We start from the raw sequence: 9,399 nt of genomic DNA, 5'->3' as shown, positions 1-9,399 counted from the left end.
AGAAAATACCAATAAAAAATAAGAATAATTTTAAAGTAAAAAAATAAAATGATATTGTGGAAGAATTTTTATTGACTTGTGAAAATGATCACAATATACTATAAATGGAGGGGGCAAAGCAGTTTACAAAATATTGTATGTGTGAGTCAGACTTTGACAAAACTTGTAAAGGCTGAAGGCCATGAGACAAAATGTCACAATGGTTATCTCTGTGTGCTAGGCTTACTGGTATTGTCATTTTCTTATCTATATTTTTTAAACTTTTATTAATAAATATGTATTACTTTTGATAGGGACAAAGTAGGATAATCAAATAGTTAGCCCAGAAATTTCATTAGGGGAGCACAGATAGAGGGGGAATTTTAAGGGACTTTGGGGGACTATGGTAAGTTAATGATCACTTAAGCAATCAGATTTGATTAATCGTAAAATCAAGTAGGCTTGCGTAGCAACAGAAACCATGAAGCAGGAGCATGGCCAAAACAATTCAACAATGGTGGCATGAGACCGCATCTCGCCCAGTGAGTCAGTGAGTTGATGGCTCCGAGGACATACTCTTTGCACACATTAAAAACAATGATTTATGAAAGGTGACAATTCAAAGGGAAAGACCTTCATTGTACTGAGACCTGAAGTAATTTTTCTGTAGTGCCAGCTTGACCATGTAGGGACAAGAAAGTTCCCCTACCCAACCTGGAGGAGGAGTTGATGGTGGAAGCGTGACACCTATTGAAGAATGAGAAAGAAAGTGGTCTTTTTCCCCTCCCCACATTTCCTCTGATTATAAAAACATAAGCCATGGAGTTCTTGAGGCAGCAACCTCTCACCAATCAATTGTAAGCCTCATAAGAGTCCTATTCTAATAAATCACTTTATATCTATTATTTTGCCTCTTCCTGAATTCTTTCTGTTCTGAGACATAAAGGACTGGAGCGGAGCCCCCTAATGGCTTCACTTCTGGAGTAGGGGAATTCACTTGGAAAATAAGTAAGTCTGAGTTTTCTGCAACCAGGGAATCCAGAACTTAAGGAGAAAAGGAAGGCGGGTGTGTAAGAAATCAGGGCATTGCAAGCATTGACACAAAAACGCCTCGTCTAAGCACGGCCCTTCCCCAGGTCACTTCTTGTCTAGCGAGTAAATGCACTATCGCAGCGTCTCTGGGTGGTCGGGGCTAGGGAGTACTTTGCAAATAGTGGAAAATTTTCTGGGGAGATACCCAGGAGAGATAGTGAGGCATCTCAAGAATTTGAGAGTTGAACAAACTTAGTTCATGCTTGGGAAGTGAGGTCAGTCAGCTGGAAAAGCACCTTGTCTAAGCAGTCCGTTGAAACTGGGTGAGTGAAGAGTCATGAGATGTGGTGGAGCGCAGCCAAGATCTGGAGTGGAGGTAGAAGGTGGCATGAACCACGTGGGGGGAAGAGGCAGCAGAAGGCAGGAAACGTGCAGCGGAGGAGGCAGTAAAGGCGGTGACGAGGCAGGTTTGGTCCGGTGACCAGGGCTGAGTGAGACCCCACCCCACAAGCGCAGGGGCAGCTCCCCGTGGGGCACCACATGGGGTCACCTGGCGCCTGGCCTTAGGCCTGCCCAGAGCCTAGAGAAGTCCCAGCCGCAGAGGCCTCACCTGGAGACTGAGAGCAACGCCAAAGCTCAGGCGCACTCCAGACCTACCAAGTCAGAATGTGCATTTTCACTAGCTCCCCAGGGAAATTCAGACACACACTGGAGTATGAGGACTAATTTAGGAAAAAATATCCCCAGTACATGCTCCTTGACTCATCCTGAGTACATTCATCTTCAGATTCCTGAAGACTTCCCATGGACCTGACACCAAGAAGATGTTCCAGGCAGGGCTGGGTAAATCTCAGCGTGGGAATGGACATCTCTGTGTCTCCTTTGTATAGCATCTGAATCTGTTTCACAAGCCACAATCCTTATGCAAAACCCTTGGGGCCAGACGTGTTTTAGAATTCAGAATTTTTCATGTTTTAGGAACATAATATGATGCACTGACCATATACCAGTGAGATCTGAGGCAGCACACTGTAATCAAATGTACTAGTATTCCGCAATTTATTATAGAGTGAAAGCTGAAAGAATAAGCACCATCAGGTCAGGCCAATTTTGGCACCAAATTTAATAAGAAAACCTTTGGAGAAAGAAATGGCAACCTACTCCAGTATTCTTGCCTGGAGAATTTCATGGACAGAGGAGCCTGGTGGGCTCCATGGGATTGCACAGAGTCAGACACGACTGAGCAACTAATACACTTTGTCTCCAGACTGTGGGAATTTTAGGATTGTGGATAAGGATTATGAACTATTTTATTATTCTATTTTTTAAGGATTTTTTTAATGTGTACCATTTTAAAGTCTTTATTGAATTTATTACAGTATTGCTTCTGTTTTATTTTTGGCTGTCCCATGCAGCTTTCAGGGTTTGTCGTGGTCTGCGTGTGGGTTGGAAAAGAATTTCCAGACATGAGGTGGAATGAGAGGAGAACAGCATTTATTAGAGCGGGACACGCTGTTAGAACAGTGGGTTGGCTCGAGAGAGAGCCAACCAATACTGCATCTGTTTTATGGTTTGGCTTTTTGGCTGTGATGCAAATGGGATGTTAGCTCCCCAACCAGGGATCAAAGCTGCACCCCCTGTATTGGAAGGCAAGGACTTAAAACACTGGACCACCATTTAATTTTTAAAGTGTACCAGTTGAATAAATCTAGAAACGTTGATTTGCACTATTTCCCAACCTTCATTTACTTCAGACTTAGCAGGAACTACACAAGATCTAGATATTCTTTCAAATATAAAGTAGTTCACATAATTACTCTCGCCAAGCAGGTCACACCTGGCATTGTAGTCCCAGATCAACTCGAGGGGTTCTGTAAGGAGTGACTGGATTTTGATGAAATTGAGAATTTTTCCCAGCTAACATCAGTTTTTGAAATGTGCGAGCTGAGGCTGGACCCCCAGTGCCTCCAGCTCCCAGCCCTGGGCTTTCCGCCCCCCCTTCATCTGTTTTCCCCTCCCCGCTCTATCCCCAGGCAGACAGGACGGCAGGCCTCCTGCCCATGCTGCTTGGATTGTATTTGGAAACTCAAAACTGCAATCAGACAGTTCTTCCTCCAGCTGGGCTGTGAAGCATCTCATTCTCCAAACCCCCAGAGCTTCTGCCAGATTGGGCTGGCAGTAATGGTCCCCCGAAGCTCCTTGGTGTAAGTTGGGCCAGGCACAGCCAGATAAGACCTCACACTTACTCTGAAATCTTTCCTCACGTGACCCCTGCCTGGAAGGAAGACAGTGGCAGCCTTGCAAGAGGTTGTTTATGTAAGGAAGGGACAGGGGAGTTTCCAGGAAGGTCTCAAAAGCTTTCTCCAAATGCCCGGAGAGAGACGGCCAAAGTCCATCTCTGCTCTTGGAGTGCTCAGCGGGCAGCACCGGAGAAAGGGACCCTCTCACGGGGCTGTTAGTCAAAATCAGGAAGCCGGGCCACACCCTCCTTGGTGGGTCCACAAGGCCTCATGGTCTGCACGCTTTTCTGTGGCACTTTCTCATCGGCGCTTGCCTCTACACCTGTTTCCCTTCTCTCATGGGAACTGACTCTTTAACTTTTATTGTAATACATGTCCAATATGGAAAAATTAGGTGACTCAGATGAATAATAATACGATACTCAGGAGCAATGCTAGGCACTATTTGAGGGGCTCTACCTGAATCTGTGACATTTCTGATGATGCTCTCTGAGCAGGTGTTACCATCATATAATCTCCATTTCACAGGTGATGGCACGGAGACACAGGTAGGTCCCTGGCCCCAGGTCTGTGAGGCTAAGAGGAGGCTGACTGGGATCCGAACCAGGCATTGTGGTACTGGAGTCAACACCCTAAACCCAGGCCACATCCCAAAATCCTACACACAGAAGTGACCACCAAGACATTTGGGTATATAGCCTTTTAGTATTTTAAATATACAATTTTTTTCATAAATTATTATAAAATAGGTGCTTACCTTGTAGCTCAGTTGGTAAAGAACCTGTCTGCAATGCAGAAGACCCAGGTTTGATTCCTGGGTCAGGAAGATCCCCTGGAGAAGTGGCAACCCACTCCAGTATTCTTGCCTGGAGAAACCCATGGACAGAGGAGCCTGGCAGGCTACAGTTCATGGGTCACAAGAGTCAGACACGACTTAGCAACTAAACCACCACCATTATAAAATGTCTTACTCTATGCACTGTTTTGTAATCTTTGTACTTATCTTTCCACATCATGACACCTTCTACAATGTTTTCTTCAAAATGAAAATAGCCTTTTTTTATCATAAAAGTGACAGAAGAATTAAATTTATGTGTTTGCTTGTAGTATATGCATGAAACGTCTTTGAAAGGGTTCTGCAGATGCTGGAACACTGGTTACCTCTTGAGGGAGCCAGATGGAAGGCAGATGAGGATGAGAAGGAGACTGCTGTGTAACCTCTTGTACTCTTGATTATGACTATATAAATGTTATTGATTTCAAAAATAATTAAACTTTAAAAATGAAACTAATTCATCCTCATTATAAAAAAATACAGGCATAAAGTAGAAAATAAATTCATCTTTAAGCTCAATACTCAGAGATAACACTGTTAACATTTTTGGTCTGTTTCTTCCAGACCTTCACCTATGAATGTATAGACATATATGCAGATATGTTTTTACCAAAATAGGATGAGGCTGTATGGAGCTGTTTTGTCACCTGTGTTTTTCACTTAGGGCGAATCATGGACAATGTTCCATGCAGCCTCATTTTAAATGTCAGCAAGGTTATCAGTCATATAAAGGTGGCTGGTTTCCAAAGGAATATTTCTGGATAGACTGAGTTCAGCACCTAGATATGCAATGCTAGTTGATACCAGGGTTATTTTATTAGGAGACTCGGATGAAATTATGGTTGTGAAAGTGGTTTGTAAAGTACAGAGCATATAAGATTGTTTTAAATTCTGGCCTCTTAACTGGCCATGTCAGGAAGAATGGTGGAATCAAAACCAGTTGGTCCAGCTTCGAAGGTTGGCTCACAGAGCTGACACCTCCCTAGTGCGGTCTTCATTTACACACTCATTTGCTTATTTATATTTTGAGTCTTAGTTGTGGCATGTGGGATCTAGTTCCCTCATCAGGAATCAAACCTGCATTGGAAGTGCAGTCTTAGCCACTGGACCACCAGGTAAGTCCCTGCACTCATCTTTAAAGCTGAGAGTTTTAAGGAAAGTTTAAAAGCACAAAGTGTTAGCAAGGATATGGAACTGAAACTCTGCTAAATGTCTTACAGCTGGTGGGAATGTGAACTGGGACAAACTTTTTGGAAAAGAGGTGGTTATCTACTAAAGCTGATCATGTAAGATACCCTATGGCTCAGAAAGGCCTCCCCTGCTTATACAGTGAACACAAATGCAGGCAGATTTCATCACATGACTTATTAATAGAATGTTCATAGCAGCACCATTTATAAACATGCCAAACTAGAAACTTCCCATATGCCCATCAGTAGTTAAGTGGATAAATTATAATATTGTCACACAATACAATACTATCCAACAATATGAATCTATCTCACAAACATGTTGAAACAAAGAAACCTGGCTCAAGATTAGAGCACAAACTGTTTCTCTTAGCTCTACTGCTACATAACAAACTGTTCCCAAACTTAGCGTCTTAAAACAACTGGTTGTTCTTCATGATTGACTGGCTAGTTGTCCAGTTTCTCTTCTGATGTCATCAGTGGTTGCATTCGGCTGAGGGTTTGGCAGGGCTGGAAGGTCCAAGGAGACCTTGTTCACCTGTGTGGTGGCTCTGGGTTCTTTTCCACAGGGCCTCAGTCACCTCTCTGGTGTGGAGGCCTCAGAGCAATGTTCCAAGAGGGTAAAAGTGAAGCTGCAAGCTCTAAGGCTGAACCTCAGACTTGCATAACATTTGTTCCTCTGCATTCTGTCGGTCAGCCAAGTCAAAGGCCATCACCGATTCAAGGGGTTGAAAAAACAGACTCATCAATAGACTACCATTGATAATGATAATAGATTACCATTATTGCCAAATTCAGAATAGTATTGCCAAATTCAGACTTAAATTGAAGAAGGTAGGGAAAACCACTAGATCATTCAAGTATGACCTAAATCAAATCCCTTTTGATTATACAGTAGAAGTGACAAATAGATTCAAGGGATTAGATCAGATGGACAGAGTGCCTGAAGAACTACGGACGGAGGTTTGTGACATTGTACAGGAGGCAGGGAGCAAGACCATCCTCAAGGAAAAGAAATGAAAAAGGTAAAATGGTTGTCTGAGGAGGCCTTACAAATAGCTGTGAAAAGAAGAGAAATGAAAGGCAAAGGAGAAAAGGAAAGATATACCCATTTGAATGAAGAGTTCCAAAGAATATCAAGGAGAGACAAGAAAGCCTTCCTCAATGGTCAGTGCAAAGAAATAGAGGAAAACAACACAACAGGAAAGACTAGAGATCTCTTCAAGAAAATTAGAGATACCAAGGGAACTCTTCATGCAAAGATGGGCACAATAAAGGATGGAAATAGTATGGACCTAACAGAAGCAGATCTTAAGAAGAGGTGGCATGAATACACAGAAGAACTGTACAAAAAAGATCTTCATGACCCAGATAACCGTGATGGTGTGATCACTGGACTAGAGTCAGACATCCTGCAATGCAAAGTCAAGGGGAGGTGATGGAATTCTAGCTATTTCAAATCCTAAAAGATGATGCTGTGAAAGTGCTGCACTCAACATGTCAGCAAATTTGGAAAACTCAGCAGTGGCCACAGGACTGGAAAAGGTCAGTTTTCATTCCAATCCCAAAGAAAGGCAATGCCAAAGAATGCTCAAGCTACTGCACAATTGCACTCATCTCACGCGCTAGTAAAGTAATGCTCAAAATTCTCCAACCCAGGCTTCAGCAATACATGAACCGTGAACTTCCAGATGTTCAAGCTGGTTTTAGAAAAGGCAGAGGAACCAGAGATCAAATTGCCAACATCTGCTGGATCGTGGAAAATGCAAGAGAGTTCCAGAAAAAACATCTATTTCTGCTTTATTGACTGTGCCAAAGCCTTTGACTGTGTGGATCACAACAAACTGAAAGATTCTGAAAAGAGATGGGAATTCTGAAAGAGATAGGAATACCACACCACCTGACTTGTCTTTTCAGAAACCTATATGCAGGTCAGGAGGCAACAGTTAGAACTGGACATGGAACAACAGACTAGTTCCAAATAGCGAAAGGAGTATGTCAAGGCTGTATATTGTCATCTTGCTTATTTAACTTATATGCAGAGTACATCATGAGAAACGCTGGGCTGGAAGAAGCACAAGCTGGAATCAAGATTGCCAGGAGAAATATCAATAACCTCAGATATACAGATGACATCACACCTAGGGAAGAAAGCAAAGAAGAATTAAAGAGCCTCTTGATGAAAGTGAAAGAGGAGAGTGAAAAAGTTGGCTTAAAATTCAACATTCAGAAAACTAAGATCATGGCATCTAGTCCCATCACTTCATGGCAAATAGATGGGGAAACAGTAGAAACAGTGACAGACTTTCTATTTTTGAGGCTCCAAAATCACTGCAGATGGTGGCTGCAGCCATGAAATTAAAAGACGCTTGTTCCTTGGAAGAAGTTATGACCATCTAGACAGCATATTCAAAAGCAGAGACATTACTTTGCCAACAAAGGTCTGTCTAGTCAAAGCTATGGTTTTTCCAGTAGTCATGTATGGATCTGAGAGTTGGACTATAAAGAAAGCTGAGTACAGAAGAATTGATGCTTTTGGACTGTGGTGTTGGAGAAGATTCTTGAGAGTCTCTTGGACAGCAAGGAGATCCAACCAGTCCATCCTAAAGGAAATAATTCCTGAGTATTCATTGGAAGGACTGATGCTGAAGCTGAAACTGCAGTACTTTGGCCACCTGACGCGAAGAACTGACTCATTTGAAAAGGCCCTGATGCTGGGAAAGATTGAAGGCGAGAAGGGAAGGGGAGTTCTATACTCCCCGATTCTTGAGTTCTATACTTGCAATTCCTGTATCAAAACGAAGGTCCTTATAGACTGAAAACAATCTCTCTCAATACCAATGTTGAAAACAGACTTCTGAAGGCACATTTCTGCTGCTGTTCTGAAAGATCAGATATTATTTCTGTTTCGGTGACTGTAAACCCAGAATTCTTCAGGAACCTTCTTTAATAATCATTGTTCAGGAAGTCAGTGATAATCAAGAATTGTCTGATACTGTGAGGATACCAATGATGTTCACTGCATCACAATACTTGCAGGTAGAAATGCTGCTATTTTAAAGAAAACACCCTTTTCCAGGTTATTTTTAACCTTTTAGAAAAAATAAAGGTCCTCATAAGATAGTTTAAGCCACTAAAAAAATTTTTTTTAAAGGTCTTAAATAATCACTATGCAGTTTCCTTAAATATTAATATATAAATATTTTCAACTTATATATGATTTTTTTAAATTGCAATATAATTAGCCAGATTCCAAGGGCTTAAATACTTTCGTAGAAAAAAGCTGGACTTTTCTGGTGGTCCAGTGGTTAAGACTCCACAGTTCAGCTGCAGGGGACATGGGTTTGATCCCTGGTGAGGGAACTAAGATCCCGAATGCCACGTGTGTGGTACGGCCAAAAAAGAAAAAAAAAAGTCAACCGTCTTTGGAAGGTTCCCTTATGTGATTTTAGAGGAACAGCCTCTAAAATGAGATGTTCGATGAACAAATGAACACATTAGGGCATGAAAGACTGAAAAATCCTATAAAAACATGTGCATTTATGAATCTATTTTCTACTTAAAATGCACAGGTAAGGAATTTCTACATCAAGCAGGTGTAGAGTGTAGGGAAACGATTTAACTGGTAACAGAACTGGGCTTGTCAGAGTCCTTTAATTTTCTCACATGCTGCTACTGCTGCTGCTAAGTCACTTCAGTCGTGTCCGACTCTGTGCGACCCCATAAATGGCAGCCCACCAGGCTCCCCCGTCCCTGGGATTCTCTAGGCAAGAACACTGGAGTGGGTTGCCATTTCCTTCTCCAATGCAAGAAAGTGAAAAGTGAAAGTGAAGTCGCTCAGTCGTGTCCGACTCTTAGCGACCCCATGGACTGCAGCCCACCAAGCTCCTCCATCCATGGGATTTTCCAGGCAAGAGTACTGGAGTGGGGTGCCATTGCCTTCTCTGAATTTTCTCACATACATTCCCTCTAATTCGTCTTCCCTGGGATCCCCTCCCAACCCACTCCCTTAGATTCTTTCTTCTTCCTAGAAAAAAAGGCTTGGTTGTAGCACTATTAGTTTAAGACTTGCTGGACTTTACCTGAGACACCTGTCTACTACTCCCAGGCCCCTTGTCAGGAG

The sequence above is a fragment of the Ovis canadensis genome, chromosome 2 (assembly GCF_042477335.2).
Source record: "Ovis canadensis isolate MfBH-ARS-UI-01 breed Bighorn chromosome 2, ARS-UI_OviCan_v2, whole genome shotgun sequence".
NCBI lineage: Eukaryota > Metazoa > Chordata > Mammalia > Artiodactyla > Bovidae > Ovis > Ovis canadensis.
This window is presented reverse-complemented; position numbering follows the sequence as displayed.